Here is a 25,432-nt window from a genome sequence, read left to right on the forward strand (position 1 = left end):
GCTGCATTTCAGTACAATTTTCCATTGTTACAACCTCTCGATACACCACAGCATCATCTGCAAAAAGCCTCAGTAAACTTCCGATGTCATCCACCAGGTCATTTATGTATATTGTGAATAACAACGGTCCTATGATACTCCCATGCGGCACACCTGAAATCACTCGTACTTCGGAAGACTTCTCTCAATTGAGAATGACATGCTGCGTTCTGTTATCTAGGAACTCCTCAATCCATTCACACAATTGGTCTGGCAGTCCATATGCTCTTACTTTGTTCATTCAACGACTGTGGGGAACTGTATCGAACGCCTTGCGGAAGTCAAGAAACACGGCATCTACCTGTGAACCCGTGTCTATGGCCCTCTGAGTCTCGTGGAGGAATAGGCGAGCTGCGTTTCACATGACCGTCTTTTTCGAAACCCATGCTGATTCCTACAGAGTAGATTTCTAGTCTCCAGAAAACTCATTATACTCGAACACAATACGTGTTCCAAAATTCTACAACTGATCGACGTTAGAGATATAGGTCTATAGTTCTGCACATCTGATCGACGTCCCTGCTTGAAATCGGGGATGACCTGTGCCCTTTTCCAATCCTTTGGAAGGCTACGCTCTTCTAGAGATCTACGGTACACCGCTGCAAGAAGGGGGGCAAGTTCCTTCGCGTACTCTGTGTAAAATCGAACTTGTATCCCATCAGGTCCAGAGGCCTTTCCTCTTTTGAGCGATTTTAATTGTTTCTCTATCCCTCTGTCGTCTATTTCGATATCTACCATTTTGTCATCTGTGCGACAATCTAGAGAAGGAACTACAACTTTGGAAAAAGACATTTAGTATTTCGGCCTTTAGTCTGTCATCCTCTGTTTCAGTACCATTTTGGTCACAGAGTGTCTGGACATTTTGTTTTGATCCACCTACCGCTTTGACATGAGACCAAAATTTCTTAGGATTTTCTGCCAAGTCAGTACATAGAACTTTACTTTCGAATTCTCTCATAGCCCTCCTCACACTACATTTCGCTTCGCGTAATTTTTGTTTGTCTGCAAGGCTTTGCCTATGTTCATGTTTGCTGTGAAGTTCCCTTTGCTTCCGCAGCAGTTTTCTAACTCGGTTGTTGTACCACGGTGGCTCTTTTGCATCTCTTACGATCGTGCTTGGCACATACTCATCTAACGCATAATGTACGATGGTTTTGAACTTTGTCCACTGATCCTCAACACTATCTGTACTTGAGACAAAACTTTTGTGTTGAGGCATCAGGTACTCTGAAATCTGCTTTTCGTCACTTTTTATAAACAGAAAAATCTTCCTACACTTTTTAATATTTCTATTTACGGCTGAAATCATCGATGCCGTAACCGCTTTATGATCGCTGATTCCCTGTTCTGCGTTAACTGTTTCAAATAGTTCGGGTCTGTTTGTCACCAGAAGGTCTAATATGTTATCGCCACGAGTCGGTTCTCTGTTTAACTGCTCAAGGTAGTTTTCAGATAAAGCACTTAAAAAAATTTCACTGAACTCTTTGTCCCTGCCACCCGTTATGAACGTTTGAGTCTCCCAGTCTATATCCGGCAAATTAAGATCTCCACCCAGAACTATAACATGGTGGGGAAATCTACTAGAAATATTTTCCAAATTATCCTTCAGGTGCTCAGCCACAACAGCTGCTGAGCCAGGGGGCCTATAGAGACATCCAATTACCATGTATGAGCCTGCTTTAACTGTGACCTTCACCCAAATCATTTAACATTTCGGATCTCCGTCAATTTCCTTCGATACTACTGCACTTCTTATCGCTATAAACACGCCTCCCCCTTCACTGTCCAGCCTGTCTCTGCGGTATACATTCCAATCTGAGTTTAGGATTTCATTACTGTTTACGTCTGGTTTCAGCCAACTTTCTGTCCCTAGTACTATATGGGCGTTGTGACCGTTTATTGATGAGATCTGTTCTGGGACCTTTCTATAGACGCTCCTGCAGTTTACTATTAGCACATTAATATTGTTATTTCCTGTTGCATTTCGCCTACTCCTACCTTTCCGCGTCTCAGGAGGCGTCTTGTCGGGCCTAGGGAGGGAATTCTCTAACCTAAAAACCCCCATGTGCACTCCACACGTACTCCGCTACCCTTGTAGCCGCTTCCGGCGTGTAGTGCACGCCTGACCTATTCAGGGGGACCCTACATTTCTCCACCAGATAGCGGAGGTCGAGAAATTTGCACCCCAGATCTCCGCAGATCCGTCGGAGCCCCTGGTTTAAGCCTTCCACTCGGCTCCAAACCACAGGACCGCGATCGGTTCTGGGAACGATACTACAAATAGTTAGCTCTGATTCCACCCCGCGAGCGAGGCTTTCGGACTTCACCAATTCCGCCAACAGCCTGTACGAACTGAGGATGACCTCTGAACCCAGACGGCAGGAGTCATTGGTGCCGACATGAGCAACAATTTGCAGCCGGGTGCACCCAGTGCTCTCTATCGCCGCCGGTAGGGCCTCCTCCATATCTCGGATGAGACCCCCCGGCAAGCAGACAGAGTGAACACTGGCCTTCTTCCCCGAACTTTCCGCTATTTCCCTAAGGGGCTCCATCACCCGCCTAACGTTGGAGCTCCCAATAACTAATAAATCCCTCCCCCCGTGTGCCTGCTCGGACCTTGCTGAAGGAGCAGCCACATGTCCACTCACAGGCAGAGCGGGCGATGCCACACGGCCAGCGAACGCCGCTGAACCCGCGACTCCCCTTGGGGAGAGGGTGGCCCAACCGCGCCCGGTACCCGCGAAGATGTCTCGACAGCAGGGACAGTGGGTGAAGCATGTAACACCTGGGGTGTACCTTGCGACGCACCAGACTCCCCACTGCCGCTACACTCCGAGGCAGCAGCCTGAAGACGGCTGACCGCGGCCATCAACACGCTCAGCTGTTCGCGAACAGTGGCCAGCTCCTCCTGCGTCCGTACACAGCAGTCACATATCCTATCCATCCTAAGGAATCAATTTACTGAAGAGAGTTAATCAACTTTTAATTAGACTGCTAATTCACTAAAGGCGGCTGTTTATTGACTAAACTGTGGTTGCTAGCCACTTCCTGTAGAAAACAATGAAACTAGCACTACCTGTCTCTGGACTGTATTGAAAACAAACACTAGCACTACTGGCACTATGGTTGACTAAAGGGACTCTCTCTGACTGTATTCAAAACAAACACGAAATCTATGCAACACTATTAATAGCACCCGACAATTAAAGCTTCCTAAAAGCAAAAACACACGGAAGAAGAAGTGACAAGTAAGAAAAATACAGTTAATACTTAAATGAAGGTAGCTCGCTGCACAGCAGACGTGAAGCAGACGGCGGTTAGGACGATAGGAATACACACATGAATCGAATGGTCGAAGGCTTCTATCACTCGGCAATTATGAATTACGAATATAACATTTATAAACGGATGATTGCAATTAAATCTCCAGGTACTGACTTAACGACTTTAAATGATGAGTACGATAGCAGAAGTACTTCTGAGAATGCGGTATATTTCTGCAAAACACTTATTGGTCTCGATGGCCCAGAAATTAAATAAAATATAAATTAAATAACAGGGAAACAATGGAGTCCTACTTCACGTAAGTAGTTATGAACACCAACATAGCTCGCGAGATATTCACTTCTGAACGAGTACTACGTCTTCACTGCAGAAGCCATGGAAATCACACAAGAGCACAGGTCGGCACTCCGAAATATTTCTATCCTCCCTGCCCACGCGCAAACTGCTCCACTGTCCAAGTCTTTCCGCCGACTGTGCGTCTGTCACGCCGTACCGTCCCAGACTTCCCCTGTCCTGTCCCATCTGTTCTCCCACTTCCATCGTGTCTCCCTATTCACGAGCGCTGTGACTGGGTAGAGCGCCATGTCTTCAAGCCAATGCACACTCACAACAAAAAACACTTTCGTAATACTGGATTTACATTTAAATAACTTGAAATTAAATAAATATTCCTACGGCAGGACCATAAACACGCTCTAACACACATTAGTAAATACACAAATAAATTAAATAGACATGTATCAAAGGAATAGCAAGCAAAAGTAAGCCAGTAGCCTAATGTCTATATGCTTTCTAAAACACAGTAAATAATTGACAAAATTCTTAATGAATAGCATATATCGGATATAAACAAAGACATACATGAATAAATATATTTATAAACATGCTGCTACCGTTTTCTCGTGTAACTGTAGAGTACTTATGGCCTGACGCTATAGATAGTAATCGGCCACTTTGACCTCCAATAACTCATGTACTATGTACTGTGTTACTTATATAATTTACAGTCAGATACTAAACTTTAAACTAATAAAGATATCGAAAATCTGATTATACCACCCAGAATCGCTGCGCAAATAATAGTAATGTGCATGTTTCTTTTTGAAGTATCATGATTCATCTGGCTACTATTAATTTCTATATGAACTATGGAATGTCTGCCATTAATGTTTCACAAAGTCCGCCATCTTTGGCTCTCTCGGTGTACAAGTCTCTTTCATGGACACAGCGACACCAAGGAATTTCCAGCCACGTGCTCGCTGGGTCACGCACTGGGGCTACCACTGTTGCTCAGCTAACGTTCGGCACAAGATCGATTGCAAAATGCTTCAGATCACATATCTGTATCGTGCGAAAAGTGTCAATTGACTCTAACCACTGAAAAGTGTTAACTCACCCTTACGAGCACTAAAAGGAATCCGCTAAACTTCAAATGGCTCTGAGCACCATGGGACTTAACTGCTGAGGTCATCAGTCCCCTAGAACTTAGAACTACTTAAACATAACTAACCTAAGGACATCACACATATCCATGCCCGATGCAGGATACGAACCTGCGGCCGTAGCGGTCGCGCGGTTCCAGACTGCAGCGCCTAGAACCGCTCGGCCACTCCGGCCGGCGCTTACGTTCAGTGCCCCGATAAATCACGCAAATCTAAAAGTTGTGAATTCAGCTAAATACAGGGATTACAGTTATGAATAACTTAAATTGGAACTATCATGTACGTAATATCATGGGGAAAACGAACCGAAGAATTCGTTTTACTTGCAGAACACTTGGAAAATCCGACAGGTCTACTAAAGATATTGCCTACAGTACGTTTGTCTGCTGTCTTCTGGAGTAATGCTGCGCGGTGTGGGATTCACATCATCACATAGGATTGACGGGGGATATCTAGAAAGTTCAGACGAGAGCATCTCGTTTGGTATTATCGCAAAATAGGGGAGAGAGTGTCAGGGATGTGATAAGCGAATTGGGGCGGAATCATTAAACCAAAAATTTTTTTTTCGACAGTGCCTCCTCATGAAATTTCAATCACCAACTTGCTCTTCAGAATGCGGAAACATTTTGTTGACGTCCACCTACATAGTTAGGAAAGGTAATTGTAATAAAATAAGAGACAACAGAGCTCGCACTGAAATATTTATGCGTCGGTTTTTCTCGCACGCTGTCTGTGACCAGTTCACTTGAAATAAAAAGTTGAAGGTGAGTTTATGAGCCTCCTGCTAGACAATTACGAGTAATTGTGAACTGCAGAATAGTCATGCAGATGTAGATGTAAATACAGGTGGAATAGAAGCTATTGGTAACTAAAAAAATTTCCATTTTCGAGACAGGAAAGATTGATTAAGACTACGAAATATCTCATTTAATTTGCAAATATCATGTTTTCCATGGTAATTGGACATTCCATTTCTAGGCACAAGACGGAACACAAGTGACAAAGTATAGAGTATCCATTCACATGTTATGTAAATACTTTTTATAAATATATAGAATTTTTTTCTATGTAAAGTCCTGAAACTAAAGAATCACTACTATTCTCAAAATGGCTTTGATATGTTATAAAGCACTTCGTCTTCAGGCCACAAGTGGCCTACCTGGACCATCCGACCGCCGTGTCATCCTCAGTGGAGGATGCGGATAGGAGGAGTGTGGGGTCAGCCCACTGCTCTCCCGGCGGTCCAGTAGCTCCTCAGTTGGCATCACGAGGGTGAGTGCACCCCGAAAAACGGCAACAGCGCACGGCTGCCTGGATGGTCACCCATCCAAGTGCCGACCACGCCCGACAGCGCTTAACTTCGGTGATCTCACCGGAACCGGTGTATCCACAGCGGCAAGGTCGTTGCCTTGATACATTATACAACAGTTAAATCTGTAGAAGCCGCAATATTTACAAAAGCAATACAAAATACAACCTCATGTCTCACAGTAATAAAAACAGTGAAAAATATCGGAAACTGCAAATGACAGTCTCTATTGTGCACTCCTCCAAGTGATCCTAAAAGTTGTCAGTAGAGTTAAAACACCGATAAGGAGACATCATGTGTTCGTAGGAACAATACTTCGGGTGAGTGCTACCACAACACAAGATGGACAGTTGATGCAGACGTATGTGTACCACCCTACTATCGAATGATAAGCATTGCAAGAGGATGCAGGATGTTCGTGACATACCGTTTTGACGTCAAATTTCCCTGTTTCACTACCAGCCGTGACTCGAGGTAGTACCCTATGAATACCCACAAAAGACGCAAGTAGTAAAACCGGCTGTGCCTTTCCAAAACATTGGAAAAATGAATCCTATCCCCAGGTCGCCACAATACACGCAGACAATGGTAATATGGGTTAGTGGGGAAATATGATTCGTCGATAAACAATTTACGACGCCATTAGACGGTTCATGCTTCCTGGTCAACGCAACAACGCCAATGCAGCCGTTTGTGAGGTGGTGCCTACGTATGGTGCAGTAACTCTCTTGTCCGACTGCTACTATCCGATAAATGGTGCAGAATGTTGCCGGGAGTCCACTGCTTGTTCACGACGGCAGGCGCAGTTGTGTAAAGGGGTGCACAGTACCATTGTGACGGTCAGATGTGGTTGATTGGAGCCTTGATGATGAGTACGCTTGTCATTTCGTCTCCTTTCGGTACAGCATCGGGCCCCTGTCAAACCTGATTACTCCACAAAGCTCGATATAGCACGATTCGACCAGCCGGCCAAATGAAAACTCACAATGATGTTCCTGTCCAACATTGTCTGGTGATGATAACGCTGCCTCATGCGACAACGCGGTATCTCAATGTCCTCTACAGTCATTACTCAATATCTGGCGATGTTCACTCCTTCAACGATCTTATTCTACAGCTACATCTATATTCATCAAACCAGTGTGAAGTAGATACCAGAGGTACTTTCCATTTCAACACTTGTTAGAGATTCTTGCCTCTATATTCGAGCACAGAGGGATGTAATTATTCCAAAATTATCTTCACTGCCGTCACCGGAGCAGTACATAGGAGGTTGTAGTATATCGCTGTTATCCACGCTTATTTCTGATTACTGAACATTTTTAACTGACGTTTGGCAAGATCATTGGTATCTACTGGTTCAGGGTTCTCGGCTTTTCCGTGACGCTCTCTCTTCGGACAATATGAAAAATTTTCACTTTTTTAAAATATTGTCAGGTTATGACTGGATATTAGACCTTTTTTCCAATAGTACTTTAATACAGATAACTGAATATTAGTAAGATGTGTGGGGCTATTGTTAAAATTGTCTGTCAGTTGATTAATACACACAGGATGAAAAGAGTCGCAGCACGAAAGAATTATCCAAATAGGACAGACATCGGTAGATGTGATCTACATGTGCAGACAAGAAAATGATGACAATTTCAGAAACACTGGATGATTTATTCAAGAGGAAGAGCTTCACAAGTTGAGCAAGTCGGTAACTCGTTGGTTCACCTCTGGCCCTTATGCAAGCCCTTATTCAGCTTGGCATTGATTGACAGAGTTCCTGATTGTCCTTCTGAGGGATATCGTGCCAAATTCCGTGGAATTGCCGCCTTAGATTGTCAGAAGCTTGAGATATGTTCGAGGGCCCTGCCCATTATACTATGGCTCTGAGCACTATGGGACTTAACTTCTAAGGTCATCAGTCCCCTAGAACTTAGAACTACTTAAACCTAACTAACCTAAGGACATCACACACATCCATGCCCGAGGCAGGATTCGAACCTGCGACCGCAGCAGTCGCGCGGTTCCAGACTGTAGCGCCTTTAACCGCTTGGCCACTCCGGCCGGCGCCCATTATACTCCTAAGGTTCTCTACTGGGGTGAGATTCAGCGACCTCCCTAGAAAAGACAGAAAATAAGCAGCAGAAACTCTCGCCGCGTGCGAGAGGGCATTACCTTGCTGAAATATAAGCACAGGATGGCTGGTCATAGAGGCTATATTCGAAGCAGGACTCATTATTGAAGACAATTCTACCGCATTCAGTGAGATTTTAGCACGAAGACGTGACTGGAGATACGGGACACCAACCGCCATACAGCCCGACAACGAGCAGTGGTGGTCTGGGTTGCCATTTCTTTTCATAGCAGGAAGCCTTTGACTGTCATCCGTGGCGCACTTACAGCAGCCCCGTCCTGTTGGCGTTCTCGACAAGCTTTCCTGGGTTTGCATTTCAACATGGTAATACCGGCCACTACACAGTAAGAATTTCTAAAGCGTATTTTCGTGCTTGTCAAACTCTACTTTGGCCAACAAGGTTGCCGGATCTCTCTCACACTGAGAACATTTGGAGCATTATAGGCTGGCACTCCCACCATTTTGGGTCTTTCATGATCTAACGTGACAACTGGACAAAATTTGTCACGCACTGTATCCCTCAGGTGGACATCCATAAACTCTGTCAATCAACTATAGGCCGAATAATTGCTTGCATAAGTGCCAGATATTGACAAACACGTTACTGACTTGATGAATTTGTAAATCTCCATCTCTTAAATAAATCACTCAATTTTTTTCCGAAATAACTATCATTTATCGCTATATACATGTACATCGCATCTGCTAGATTCCTCCCATTCGGTTAATTCTTTCGTTCTGGATCACTTTTTTTGTCTTAGAGTGCGCAACAACACGAATAGTAAGGGATTCAACACGCTTTCCGCGGGAATGACTGAAATTACTCCTACGTAATCGATGGAGAGTCAATGACTCTCCGTCCAAAGTAACATGATGCGTCCTCTCTATCAAGAAATTCTTAAACGAGTCACAAATTTAGTTTTAAATCACATGTTATCATCTTTCATTTGAAAAACGTTAATATTGTGGCGAGCCAAATGGTTTTCGAAAGTAGAAAAATAAAGTACCTAACAAATAAGAAATGACTGCACTTATCATCACCTTTTGGTGCAGCCCTAGTAAAAATGAAAACCGTAGCGTGGAAGCACTAACGTAGAGGCGGGTCGAGAACTTGGCGTTATTGCCTACTGTATGTAGTGGGTGGGTCGTGTAGACGGATGCCCAAGAAGACACGTAATTAACACGGGACGGGCTCGCCTCTTGGCGACTTCAAAGGCGCACGCCGTGCAGAGGCTCTCATTACGTGAGGCATTTGCCGGCGAACAGCCTAAGGGAGTTGGTGTACGGCACCCTCCCTACCAACGCACCCACAGCGCCGCTCCCCTCTCTAAGTTACCGCTTACACTAAATTACTCCCGCTATTAGACAACTTACCGCAGTGTTTGTAACCATTCTGTGTTTGTTTCTCGCTATCCACAGGTTGCATTTCGCATATGCTCGTAAATTCTCAGTAAATTTGCCGATCTGACATTCGTTCCGGGAATCAGCGTGTTTTATAAATTTCAGCATTTGTTTTCGCTTTCGGTTTGTCCCTGCTGTCCACCGTATTTATCGTTATTACATTGGCAACACCAGTAACTGGCCCAGCTCGATATTAATACCTACTGTGATGACGGTGAGGATTAGGGTGGTATAGGTCGTATGTGGAAACTGCTGGATGAGGATACGTGTTTGGCATGTTCGCTTCAGTTAATACGAACAACCCACAGTGATTAGATTTTCTGCGAGAACAGGATACAGTTCCTCTGAACATAGCAAGACGCCGTGGGTCAGAGGTCAATAACCCGTATACTGCTCATTGCTTCTATAACCCGTCCCTGTGATGAAAAGGAGAAACGCTCAGACAGGCTTAACCTAACACAGCTTACTGGCCGTCACTTTCAGCCACTCTTCGGCACAGTTAAACGAGACAATTTGAATCAATGGGAACATAACAATTTGTAGCAGGACAGGATATTGGTTTGTTTTACGAATCCGTTAAGCTTCCTTGGCTGGTGCGTCAACTTGTTTATTACCCTGAATCCCAATGCGCTGCGGTTCTCTGGTATTCAACGTTTTGCTACAAATTTCCCCACAGCAGCGGAACGAGGTCATTTTTGAGAAATTGTCTCTTCAGGAGAGCACTGAACGAATCGGATCAGATGAGAAAGACCCTTCATCGATCACGCCCCATCTGCTAAAGCACCATCATGACTGACTGTAGCTCTGTATATACTTAATGTGATTATTTCTAGTATCCAAGTCGTGCACACTGCAATCTGTCGACCTATACAGTAATACGACCGAGGTGCTTACAAAAAACGTTACATGAAACAGGCGAAATACCGTCTGAAAGGAGGTGAGAACGAACAGGTGTGACTATTGGCGAATCTTCCCCTGACTGCGAAGTATCGACTTAAATTCCTTGCAGAAGAAAAGAAAGAGTCGGGGGAAGATATTTGTCTGGCGTGTAACATTTTACCGAAGGCGAAACTTCGATGATACACAGTTCAGACATGAGAAGGAAACAAGTTTTTGACATGTGGTACTACAGAAAAATGCATGAAGGGTAGATGGATGGATGGATGGATAGATGGGGTAACTAATGAAGAGGTACTGAGTCGAATCGATAAGAAATTAAATGTATGGCACTACTTAATTAAAATGATATTGCTTGATAGTATAGATTGTCAACTATCAAGAAACTGTCAGGAGGGAAAAATGACAGATAAAATTTCTCGAGGAAGTTCGAAGCTTGGCTACAGTGAGACAATTCAAATGGACATAGCCTGCTTTAGTTATGCAAAGATGTTGAGTTTGCTCAGAATAGAGTAGCGTGGTGAACTTCGTCAGACGAGACTTCAAACTGAAGACACAACAAGAATAGCCTCGAGAATGGTAAAGTTTTCAAAAATCTTACCCGGACTGATTTATGTTTCAGAACGAGTCAGACCTTAAAAATTTTTGTTTCTCCTAAAGACTGTTAATTTCCTCCTGACTTTCCCTAAACTATGGACCACTGCAACTGTAAATTCTAAAAGGAATTTGTCCAAACGAAATCTAATGGGCTTCGTTCATCGAAAATGTCACAACAGTACGTAGTGTTCATTCTAGCGAAGGGTGGGGACGAATGGGGTCAGCGAACAATGGTAAGGTGTGTCGGTGATTGCCATGGGTCGTAAGGTTCGTACAGTTTAGTTGCTTTCGGTAAGTTTCTCGTCTATTATTTCTTGTTTCTAGGAATTTCATCCCGTACAGGAGTCGAAAAAGTATGGGTTCTGTCACGCCTGTTATTCAATTTGTACCCATTATAAACAACGCCGTCAGCAACAGTCCGACGCCGTTACAAACCTGTAATTCAATGGCTAGTTAGTATAAGTACAAATAATATAGGTGTTTAGGTGTCTTGCAACCTGGCTCGGCGCATGTTGAACATCAGACATGGAGATGAGTTGTCGCATAAAGAACGCTAGTAATGCCTCCGAAAAATTCAAGAAAATTCTCACAAATACAGATGCAGACGTAAACCTTTAAGCTAATATTTGTAAGATGCATCCATCCGTACTTGTATACGGTTCTAAAGGATAAACACTAAATATGCGCACAACAAAGAAGACCGAGGCTTTTAAAATGTGGATTTATCTCAGAACGCTTAAAATACCGCAGACAGCAAGAATAACTAACAGTGAAGTATCGTGACGAATACAAGAATAGCGAGAAATACTAACAATTTTACAAAAAGAAAAACTACAAACCTAGAGCGCATCTTACTTCATATGTACTTCTACAGCTTGTAATAGAGGGGAAGGTTGAACCTAAATAAAGAAAAGGGTGAAGAAAAATATCTTGGTTGGATATCACTGGACAGGACTACCTAGTGCAGATCAACTACAAAATAGTGCGGTTCATATAATAAAGATGAATCGTGTGGTCGCCAACATCCATTGATGGATAGGCATAAGAAGAAGAAGAAGAAATTTCGTTGTAATTATACAGACACCTTCTAACTTTACCATATAAACGTGGTCAAAGTTAACTTACAAGGGGAGTGCCAGGGTTGGGATATGAAGTTCGGAGTGGGACGGCGAGTGTTTGCAGCACTGCGCCATAGATTTACAATGCCCCAGCCATACGGCCAGATGGCCAGTCATTCACGAGAAAAACGCTCCGAAACTTTCAGTCCTGCTGGTAACAGTTCGTGCTTCGTTTTTTCAAAGTATCTATTTGATTTTCCTTAATAAAAAAATACAATGACGTTCAAATTGAAATTTTTGTTCTTTCAACATTTTCAACTTTTCCAACCAAATTATTTCCTTCAAATATTCGTTCTTATTGTATACTGACATTATTTCATTTCTATCATGTATATTATACACAACATCCGTCGAACAGGAGCATACGGCTTCTATCCGGCTAGTTCAGGTACACGATCGACTTCAATGCCATGAGACCGCTATAAACGAGGGTCCCCACAAAGGGGCATTTGACAAACATGGAGAGCGAAGGGATAGTCGCGCATCCGCGCTCCCTACACTACAAACAGGGAAGAACCTAGCGGTTGCTTTTGCGCGCTTGGAACGAGTACATGTGTGTGAAGGTTTTTCCTGTTGCTAACGTTTTGTGGTTACAATGCTTCGAAGTGAACACATCACGAGTTCTGGAAGACTTGTAGAAGATATTACCGACGATTCTCTACACAGCGAGGAATCGAAGTTGTTGATTAAAGATGCAGTTACCCATTTCAATGCACTGCTGGTTGATAACGATTTAGGAATGAAGGTGGTGAAGATGTAGAATTCGAAGTGGTTACCATAGACGATTCTTCAGACGAGTATGAACCCCCAGGAAAAAAATCCAAAGAGTCTACGATTATTCCGGTAGAATACAAAATACAATGCGTCAACATTGCGAAAGCACATCCTCGGTGGAGTCAGCAGGCGCTGAAAAGTAAAGGATGTCATCGTTTAAAAAACAAAAAGAAAGGAATATTTATCACGATGGGAAGACGAAATTAAAAAGGGTGGATCTGTATTTGTCAAATACACCGCGGTAGATTCGTGGACTTCCGATCGTTTTGTCGAAGCTAGGCACAATTACCAGCAGGTTACCACTCGAAATCTGCAACAATGGGCACAATGGGCACAATATGAAAACTTTGAATTTAAAGCTTCTAATCGATGGGTGGCGAGATTTAAACAACGGCACAGAATTCATCAACGGAAAGTTGAAAACAAAATTCGTATCACGAAAGGAAACACTGACATTGGAAGAAACCTTGCCTGTTGCAGAAACTTTCCGGCTACAAGCTCGAGATTTAATACCCACTTTTGACAAGGACTATATTATCAACACGAATCAAACAGGTATGTGACACAAAATGAAATCACATTCTGTAAATTGTATTTCAAACAATAAATGGTATTTCAAACAATAAATGGTATTTCAAACAACGAATACCCATTTGAATAATTTTCTTATATAATCATATAATTGTACAATCGTTTCGGTCATTAAACATCGTACTGTTTTATTTGCTTCCAGGATGTCAGTACCTGTCTACTTTCAACCGGACTCTCACCCAAAAAGGAAGCAAAACCGTACTTGTGAAGAGAGTGGACCAGAAGAAAGTTACGCATTCATATTCAGCACAATATGTTATTACTTTTTCTGGACGTGTCCTGCCGAGAATTTTCGCATGCCTGCAGGAGACAAGAGGTGCATTTGGACTCCGAGTCCAGAAGACGATCGATGAATACGCCAAAACATATAAGAACGTCATTATGACGTCATCAAAATCTGGAAATCTGACTACAAACTCGTACAACGAGTTTCTTAAAACGTCTTTGAAGCCCTATGTTGGGAACAAAAGGTTTCTCCTCATCGTCGACTCCTGGGGAGGGCAAACACAACCAGAACTGTATGACGAGGTTTCCCAGGACGACGCTCAACGTCCCACCTGTACGCTCAAAGTTATTCCACCGAAGTGTACACCACTAGTGCAGCCCTGTGATCTTTATTTTTACAGATAGGTGAAAAATTTCATTAAATGCCTGCAAAATTGCGCCACGTTAATTGAAAAGGAACGAAAGATTAATTCACGAGAAGATTGTATTAAAATTCACTCGATCGTTCACCATCAGTTATCATCTCCTGTTTTTCACAATATGATTCAATACGCATGGTTCGCGTCGAAACTAACCGCAGGAAGACACATCTTTAGAAATGTTAACGAGGTCTGTTTTTCGACAGATATCCTAAAACCTCGCTGCTCGTGTGAAAAATCTTCATTTATTCGATGCGCAAAATGTTCAAACATCTTTTGTTTCGAGTGTTTTTATGACAAATATCATTCTGGCTGTTGTGTAATTTCGGAATCCAGCGAATAAACATATCATTATTCATAATATGAATAATATGAATAATATGAATATTATTCTCCCATGCACACAGTTTTCAATATACAATACTAACGAATATTTGAAGGAAATAATTTGGTTGGAAAAGTTGAAAATGTTGAAAGAACAAAAGTTTTCAATTTGAACGTCACTTTTTTTTTTAATAAGGAAAATCAAATAGATACTTTGAAAATACGAAGCACGAATTCTTGCCAATATTGCATTTCCCAACCCTGGCACTCCCCTTGTTAGTCTACATTTTGTATGTCGAGACGGGCTGCAGCGATAAATCTTAGTTATAAAGACAAAAATAATTGTTTGTGTTGCTTGTATGTTTGTTAAATTTGACGTGTGTCCAGTTTTCATTTTTCGCACGTCTTTCGTAACATACAGTGTTTCACTTTCGGTTTGTCAATGTAATATACTCCTATGTACCATCTTTTTCAAAGTGTTTACAGACTTGATTTTAAAAATAACTTTTGCTATATGTTCTCTACTTGTCATATTCAATATTCAAAATCTACCTGACGGTTTGGTATACATTGGGAGCGCGGTAGCAATATCGTTGTTTCTAAGTGGGTATCTTCTAACCAAGTTCTGTTTACGAAGTTGGCAGAACAGCTCTGGAATCGAGAGCGACAGCTTCTGGCAAAGTCCGTCGAAGTTGAAAGTCTGGCGTCACTTGCAGCAACTGGCCGCCCCTCGGGCTGTAATTTTCTCGGGCTCCGGTCAGACCGTATCCTCTGGCTTCAGCGAGATTTCTCCTCACAGAACTGCGCTGACGGTGATTGCAGCTGACGGCAAGTTGCCGGCGTCAGAAGACAAAACGTCTAGAATGTTGGCAAGATAGAGAGACGATCGGGCCATAAAGAAGTCGATTCCTATCAGGAATGACTTTTATATTATCCTCCGCTATAGTTTAAACAGTTCTCTTCTTCTCTTAATTAAAATATCTCTGCGATTCAAATGTTGCTAAGCTCTAGAACTGTGCACGCTCTACGCGAAACCGTCTCGAGGAAATGCTGAAATTTCAGGGAGATCTTGTTTTATGACTTGCTCTTCCTGGTTCCCCATTTACTTAAAAATGGTGGTGTTGCAAGATGGAAGAAAATATGTCACCCATTTCAAACAAGGAGATGAAATATGGAGAATAATTTCACATTAATTAAAAATTAGTGAATCTGACATATTCACGGTATCTCAGACATAGAAACTGTTCAAGAAACTAAAGCGGAAAAAAAACTGTGGTCCCGCGGTATCCATTTGTTTATTTTTAACAGAGAAATAGAGGCTATGAATCGAACTACTTTTGTCTTGAATGACAAAACGAATTTCTACGAAGAGTGTATAGATTAATATGACCGCAATGCGGGGTAAATGTTTCTACCGTGAGTAAATAAAGACAAAATGCCCAACTTTTGCAAAAAAAAACTAATGTAGAAGAGATGTTACTGTTTTTGGCAGCGTTTCTCAGCATGGACTTCTTGAAATTGCACAGCTTACAAAATCTCTGGAAGAAAGATGAGGTTATCAATAATAATGATTTTTGGTCTATTAAGTGTGGAAACGAGTAACTTCTTGCATGATTCTTGCTTCCGGAGTACTGTGTATGGGACCCCTGAGTGGTGATTCATAAATACGTTTTGCTCCAAAAGCACAGTACGTTCGATCTTTTCCTAAGGTTTTCTGCATGTATTACTTATTTTTTCTTTAATATACTTACATGTTACATTCATAAATAAGGCGATAGATATGACGAAACTATTATTGGAACACGCTAGCATATACTGAGTTAAACGAAACTACACGGGATACGAGAGGACACGAGACCTTGAAACAGAAATTTGATTAGAAGAAATTGTAGTAATGTGCAGCGAAAAAATCTTATTTTTGGTAGGCGTCATATAACCTCCGTTAAGATGGCAGACGGCATACTAACAACTGAAAGGAAAATGTACAAGAACTCTAAAATACCTTTGGAATTTGTGTAGTTCAAAAAATATTTACAAGCGCACATATTTTAGTAATAACGAAAAGAACTGGAATTTTGGAAATGTTGTCAGATGAGGTACATAGAGCCGTTCGAGTTAATGTAGAAACGGTAGATATCAGAAGTTTATGACGCTTCAATAAAAATGAGGAAACCGGGGGGAAATGGAGCTGGAACTAGAAAAATAATGTACACATGTTTATTTGAAAAAAAAAAACAAAAAACAATGAATTTAACATAACTGGGAGAGTACTGTTATTCTTTTGAATCACGAGAAAGGAGACAGACAAGACATTAAATAAAGCTATAGCTCTGTCATCCGAGCTTCCATAAATGCGCAACACGGTTGCCAACTGAACAGAAAAAAATCAGTTTAATCAAACAAGAAATTAGCAGCCTTAGGTCGTGGATTAACACATTGAGCTATTTTAAAATTTTAGCATAGATCTATGAGTACGAATCAGTAATTTACCTGGGATTCGTTAATCTCGACTCAGTTTCAACAAATTTTTTACTAACAATCCCTGAGAAACAAAGCAGTCATTCAGCCTATGCGATAATACTGCATGTCAACACTACGTAGACATCTACATAATTAAGCTAAAATTCACACCTAAATGTTTGGTAGATGGTTGAAAGAACACTTTCAGACTATTCCTATGCCGTTCCGCTCTCGCATAACACGAGGGTAAAATGAACATCTTAGTTTTTCCGATAGAGCTCCTATTTCGCATTTACTATTCCGATGATCATGTTGTCCTTGGTAAGTGGAATTCAAAGAATTTGGCAATTGGAGAAGAAACTTGGTGACTGAAATTTCGTGGAAAGGTCTCGCCGCAACGAGCAACGCCTTTTTTTTAATGATTGCCGACACCTTATCTTGCTTATCATATCCGTGACACGCTCCTCCCTTTCCCGCCATGGTACAAAACGGGCTGCCCTTCTTCGAACTTTCTTGATGTCACCTGTCAGTCCTATCTGGTAAAGATCCCGTACAGCGCAGCAAGTTCCAGAAGAGGACGGAAATGCGTACCTTAGGCCGTTTAGTGGGTTTGTTGCGTAGTGTAGGAAGTCACTACAGCGGATTTGTTGCGCTTTCCGAGTGTTTTGCTAACAGAAAGCAGTCTTTGGTTCTACTTCCCGACAACGTTTCTATGTCACGGTTCGAATTTAAGTTACTTGTGACCTTAATGCATAAGTGTTTAATTACATCAGCACCATGTTGTTTATCGTGTAATCGGAAGTTAAGGTATTCTTTTAGTACCCACGTGAAGGACATCACATTAATACGAACCCTGCCTTCCTGACAGAAAATCGGAAGTTAAGGTATTCTTTTAGTACCCACGTGAAGGACATCACATTAATACGAACCCTGCCTTCCTGACAGAAAACACGAATCCAATGACACAAATGAGACGATAGTCCATGGGCACGCGATTTTATTCGAAACTGCTTGTTAAAAACGGTGTTAAAACCATCTGGAAATCGAGAGATATGGAATCCACTTGAGATATACTACCGATAGCACGCATTACTTCGTGTGAATGAAGGACCAGCTGCGTTTTAAAACAAAGATATTTTCTGAATCCATGGTGGCTATGCATAAATACACTGTTCTTTTCGAGGTATTTCATAATGCTGGAATACAGTATATGTTCCAAAACTGTATTACAGATCAATGTCTATGATACCCGTCAACATTGTTATTTATTTTCTGTGTTACTCAAACGTTGTCATTGTTTACAACGTACCACAGCAGTGTAGAGAAAGTTAAGAGGAACAGTTTAATACAGGACCCTTGTGGTTTATCAAGGTGGAAAACTACCTCAAATTGGCCTACAAAAAACTACTTAAGCTACAGTGCAAGGGCGTCGCGTAGGGCTTTCAATTTCCTCGCGCTCATATAGCGAAAAATATAAGTCCCGGAGAAAAAAATGAGGAAGACATTTTTTTATGTATGAAATTGAAGTACTTCTGTTTTCGCTGGAGGGTGGGGGGGGGGGGGGGGGGGGTGCAGTTTTAGAACTATCCAAGGTGAGCGTGCAAGAGTGGTATTAAACGTGTTCTGTCTCGGAAACCATTCAGAATGGGACATACCTCTATACGAACTTTTTTGTTCAGAATCGCTAATACCACCACCCGTCAAGGCATGTATCTTTTGCTCCTGACTCACCACGTATAATGTAACTGAATACTTGTCTTTCGTTTCTAGCGCATTTTTGTGACCTGTGCAACTTTCAAGTCTTATCTTGCTTTACCCTTCACCAGAGTAATGAGAAAAAGGACCGGATAAAGAGAATCCATTTTACAAAAGCTAGTCGTAGAAACCATAGAGGACATTTCCAGATCTGACGTTAGAAAACATGCAGCAGCAACGTGGATATGTTATCTACAAACCGTACTCGATGGAGCACGCCCTAATATTGCACTCGATATCAAATATCTGATGACGATTGTGATTCTTGGTGTAACTGATGACAAAAATGGTTCTGGAGAAGCAAATGATGGGAAGAACGAGAAACAAGGGCAAAACTACAGCGTGTTCATAAAAGAATGTCCCTGCTATAAACTTTAATAGTATCAAATGTAAGCGTTGTAGAATTTTGGATCAAGGTCTCTATTAAAGAATAACTCGAACAGTTTTAGACAAGTGCGTGGAAAAGCACTGAGTCGTTGTTTCCCCGCTTGCAGCACCACAGGCTCCACATATGCAAAATGGCGACTCCTGAGCGTAAGGAGTTTTGTGTTCTTCATTTCGCTAGGAGTGAATCTGTAATTTAACTACAGCGTGCATTCAGTTTAAAATTTGTCATCCTCCATGTGGCAGAAACATCCGCCGGCGGTACAGTCAATTCGAAACGACAGACTGTGTTTGTAAAGAGAAAAGCACGGGACGAGAAACAGGTCATGAAGAGATGTTGACCACGTTAGAGAATCTTATGTTCGTATAGCTAAGACGTCTGTTTGCTGAGCATGGCTTTAAATTCAGTTGACAAAAATTATGGTAGGGAAGGTTCTAAGAAAACGTTTCCACATATGTCCATACCCGTTAGAGCTGGTACACGCTTTAATGCGAGATGACATAGGTGTACATTATAACTTTGCAAGTGAAGTGTTGCAGCATTAAAGTGACTTACTTGATCGTGTGGTGTGCAGTGACGAGTGAACTTTTCATCTAAGTGAGAGAGTTAACACCCGTTATGTTCCTATCTGGTGGTCTGAACTTCACCATTAAATTGTGAATATCAAAGATATTCCCCAAAGTTAAACAATTTCTTCACCGTATCCTGAGATCAGATGCACATACCATTTTACCAATTTTTTCGCTGAAGGTACCGTAAGAACGATGGCTTATTTGACTATGTTGTAAGAATGCCTCTTTCCCGAATTAGGAGGTGAACCTGAAAGTTTTATTTGCCAACAAGATGAAGCCCCTACCGATTGGCACCTCCTTGTACGAGAGTGGTCGAATGTCGAAGCTGGTGACCGTTGGATTGGTCGTGATGGCCAGTACGGCAGAACTAATTTCTACTGGCCTCTGCGCTCACTTGACCTCACTCCACCAGATTTTTTATTTTGGGGCTTTATAAAAGACCGTGTTTACATTCTGCCACTACCTAACGATTTGCCAGAGTTGAGACACAGTCTTTAAGAAGCTGTTTCTTCCATTACTCTGGACCTGTTAATCAAAATTTGGGAAGAATTGTATTATAGGTAGGATGTGTGCCGGAGACATTAAACTACATATATTGCGCACTCAGCTACGTTAGTTTACCTTGAATTTACAGAACAATTTGTTGAAACTACATAAGTTAAACTGTTACAATATACCACTGAAACTGCAACATTCGCATATAGACGCCATGTACTTGTTCCACAGTACCATGGAGACCTCGGAGTCAAGTGTATGTACTCGGCAGGAACATCCCGTTTTACTTGAACCATATTATACTTCGACGTAAAGAACCCAGGTGCCAGTGTCGCTTGTGGGCATGGAATGACCTACGCCGTGGCAGGCGCAGCTGACGTCAGGCGTGACCTTGTTGGTGCAGCAGTAAGGCCAAGCCAGGCAATTATGTTGTCTCTTCAACGTGATAGTTTCAGTGGGTGCGTTTTGAACTATGATTGCGGAAGGCAGTTGTAGAGACTGGGTGGGAGCACCACTTTCATGATACTAACAACCCCAGAAACAATAGCGTAGTAGCCGCTACCGAATTCGTCGTGTACCTCGCATTGTTGTGTATTGTGCATCGCTCGTTGTTTTCATTTATGGAATTTAGTGAAGAGACTACATTGGTCCATAGCGGATTCGAGTGCGAAGCTCACAATGCCAGAAAGAATCGGTAACCCCTAAAACTGAGCTCCTATATAATAGGCTGAATCGTCAGACGTGTTTTCCCCATCTCTGAAGATATGGCGATGTTTACCTTGTGGATGCCTAACCTATTCACGCAACTTTTTACAATATTTCTTACAAATTATTTGATATTGCTTGTGTGAAGCGTGCCGAATAGTAATTAATATTAATAGTAATTATATTATTTTCATACAACAGAAAAACTGAAATGTAATATTACACGGCTATAGAAATCAAGGTTCGATCTCGCGTGGTAGCTTGTAAATATTAAATGTAATGAGTTAAGAACTTGGTACCAGAGTCTCAGTTAAAGATGTTGTGCAATAACAACCGCTGCCTGTTATTAGTTTTTGTCGGTATATAAGCACTTGCAAAAGTGGCTATTCTATCTTAATCATAAGTAAGTTTTTTAAGAAATGCTGCATTTTCATTCTACAGAGGGGGAAAAAGGATAGTTTCATGTTTCAGTTTTCACATGGCCAATTTTTTTTAGCAAAGTTTCTGCTAACTATGCATTAGCTACAGAGAAATCAGTATCAGTAGCAGGGACTTTGCTGAGTATCTAGGTGCAATATTAATATGACAAAACAATGGCATTATTGTAAAAGTAATCCTGGGTATTAAGTACTCGATATGCCCTTCTCATAACGTGAATCTAACAACAGCGGAAAGTGAAAGGTATAATCATAATGAAGTCCCTAAAATAGTGTCATGCATGAACTCAACGCTAGAAGTATGTTCTTGTAGGCCTATACTCGATGTTATTTTTAATCATTAGATTAAATTAGTTCTTGCCCAGCAGGGAGGTCTGAGAAACTCCCGCCCACTACCCCCCTCCCCCCCCCCCCCGTTCCCCTAACACCAACTGTAACATTTGTGTACCTGGAATTCACGCTGTTTATAAATATCTTTATTATTAACACAACATAAGATAGGACAGAGAAATTGTTACTTGAGTTGTGGTCAAAACTTTATTCCATGAAGGCTATGCTACTTGTGCATCTATCCTCACGATGACTAATCTGCTATAAAATTATCTTAATTGTCAGTCTTCGTAATATACATGTATAAGAAACGGGGTTTATGATAACGACATATAAATACATCACAATAAATTTTGCTCTCCACGTTGCGAAAATATGTGACGAATCGAAAAATTTTTAGACGAAGTGGTAAAACATAGTTCTCAACTGGCGAAAGAAACACAATTGTCTACCATGGGTTTCATGTTTGTAAGTACTTTTATTAACATATGCTTACAGTACACAACTGAACACGAGGTCCTGGTTCATAGTTGTCTATATGGCAATTTGCGGCCCATCGTTTTCTCTGTTTGGAGTCACTTGAGAACCTAAACATGTGAAAACCATTTTTGCAATGGTTAGTACAGTTCACAACTGACCAGACACTCACATTTACGACGAATTATTCAATACACTTGCGTCCTGACTCGTATATATAGAAGTACGAATATCCTGAACTTTGGGAAAAACATGGCGGACAGTTTAGTTCAGGCTATAGGAGTCTTACCTGCAACCATTACGTCAGTTCTGCCTTTGCAGGAGAACGTAACACAGACGTAGGCTGGTAGACCTGTGAGAGTGAGGCGGGGCTGGATCCCCCTTCCACTCCTCACCTCAGGCAAAGTTCTCTTTTTCTTGTGTTTGCAGCTGACTCTCACGTTATAGTGTCCACACTCTGTGTTCTGTGATGCTGGTGGGGGTTGCATAAGAACCACGTCATATCCAAGACTCTGAGAAACCGGTTCGCGTGTCCAGCATTGTACCCACTGGGCTGCAGTGCCTTGATGGATCCAGTTCGAACTCAAGAACCATCAGGATTAGCTAACTGCTCATACATCAGTGGCTTCGCTCACTTGACATTGATCGTTCAAACTGGCATAGATTAATCAGACAGTTAACCAGTAGATGGTGCGGAGTCTGCTCTGGATGAATGCTTGACACCAAATGCAGGCTGTGAATGGATGAGCTGTGAGCGTCTATACTCCCTTCCACCAAGTGCGTTATGGCAGGAAGGAGACTCCTGTCATGTGACCAGCTGTGGAACTATGCCATTGCACTACGTAACGTAGCCACAAAATTAATCACTGATTTTTTTATTATGAATCTAAAAAAGCTGACAGTTCACAAAAGTTAGTCACTAGATGTTAATAGAACTTCTTTATTTTCATAATGTGTTTCTGTAGTCTGTCATAAGATGACCTGTTAAATAAATAACACATTTTTCATTACAAGTGTGAATACATACACAAAAATTTTAATACAGACACAAAGTTTGAAAACCAAAAGTCATAAGCTTTTTTTACAGTAATACGTACTACAATACAGTGAAAGAAGTGTTTCTACTTTTAACACTATGAAGTTACTATAGTCACATGAAGAAGTAAATACTGATATAATACACTCCTGGAAATTGAAATAAGAACACCGTGAATTCATTGTCCCAGGAAGGGGAAAATTTATTGACACATTCCTGGGGTCAGATACATCACATGATCACACTGACAGAACCACAGGCACATAGACACAGGCAACAGAGCATGCACAATGTCGCCACTAGTACAGTGTATATCCACCTTTCGCAGCAATGCAGGCTGCTATTCTCCCATGGAGACGATCGTAGAGATGCTGGATGTAGTCCTGTGGAACGGCTTGCCATGCCATTTCCACCTGGCGCCTCAGTTGGACCAGCGTTCGTGCTGGACGTGCAGACCGCGTGAGACGACGCTTCATCCAGTCCCAAACATGCTCAATGGGGGACAGATCCGGAGATCTTGCTGGCCAGGGTAGTTGACTTACACCTTCTAGAGCACGTTGGGTGGCACGGGATACATGCGGATGTGCATTGTCCTGTTGGAACAGCAAGTTCCCTTGCCGGTCTAGGAATGGTAGAACGATGGGTTCGATGACGGTTTGGATGTACCGTGCACTATTCAGTGTCCCCTCGACGATCACCAGTGGTGTACGGCCAGTGTAGGAGATCGCTCCCCACACCATGATGCCGGGTGTTGGCCCTGTGTGCCTCGGTCGTATGCAGTCCTGATTGTGGCGCTCACCCGCACGGCGCCAAACACGCATACGACCATCATTGGCACCAAGGCAGAAGCGACTCTCATCGCTGAAGACGACACGTCTCCATTCGTCCCTCCATTCACGCCTGTCGCGACACCACTGGAGGCGGGCTGCACGATGTTGGGGCGTGAGCGGAAGACGGCCTAACGGTGTGCGGGACCGTAGCCCAGCTTCATGGAGACGGTTGCGAATGGTCCTCGCCGATACCCCAGGAGCAACAGTGTCCCTAATTTGCTGGGAAGTGGCGGTGCGGTCCCCTACGGCACTGCGTAGGATCCTACGGTCTTGGCGTGCATCCGTGCGTCGCTGCGGTCCGGTCCCAGGTCGACGGGCACGTGCACCTTCCGCCGACCACTGGCGACAACATCGATGTACTGTGGAGACCTCACGCCCCACGTGTTGAGCAATTCGGCGGTACGTCCACCCGGCCTCCCGCATGCCCACTATACGCCCTCGCTCAAAGTCCGTCAGCTGCACATACGGTTCACGTCCACGCTGTCGCGGCATGCTACCAGTGTTAAAGACTGCGATGGAGCTCCGTATGCCACGGCAAACTGGCTGACACTGTCGGCGGCGGTGCACAAATGCTGCGCAGTTAGCGCCATTCGACGGCCAACACCGCGGTTCCTGGTGTGTCCGCTGTGCCGTGCGTGTGATCATTGCTTGTACAGCCCTCTCGCAGTGTCCGGAGCAAGTATGGTGGGTCTGACACACCGGTGTCAATGTGTTCTTTTTTCCATTTCCAGGAGTGTATATAGATAGCTAGCAGACGAATGAAAGTAGCGGCCCTCAACACCGCATAGATAACTTTGCTTCTACTAGATGGCATGTAAATAGTGACGCTGCAGCCCGACAATACAAGACAGTAAACTATTACTTTTTAACAAGATTTATTTTACAATTTGAACACAGATTTACACAAATTTAAAATAGTTATATTTCATGCTGACATATAAGCAAAGCAAAATTGAGACATTAAGTAAAAAAATAAAAAGTATAATAAAAAGATTACAACTAAGCATAAAATCGTAATTACAAAGCAAGCATAATCGTGCTCCCTAAATCTTCCTATAAAATCCATTCCCGTACGGCCTATGTAAATATTATCGCAGGACCTGCATCTAATCTTACAGATGCCAGCGTGACTGAATTTATCTAGTTTTTCATCCATACTAAGGCGTAGAAATAATCCTAATTTTTTCTTTGTACGGAACCGAAACTGCACCTTAGCCCTCCTGAAGCCATTGGCAATATTATCGTACCAGGGACCAAAATATGACGTGGAAATGTGGGTGAACTTCTCTTTAAGTAAAATTTTCTGATTTTCTACTGTATCAAAACTCTGCAAATCTATTAGCTAACTTAATCTGTTCTGTTGCATTAATTTCTTTGTCTGTTTTATTACTTTCCAGTCATAAC

The sequence above is a fragment of the Schistocerca cancellata genome, chromosome 2 (genome assembly GCF_023864275.1).
Source record: "Schistocerca cancellata isolate TAMUIC-IGC-003103 chromosome 2, iqSchCanc2.1, whole genome shotgun sequence".
Lineage (NCBI taxonomy): Eukaryota > Metazoa > Arthropoda > Insecta > Orthoptera > Acrididae > Schistocerca > Schistocerca cancellata.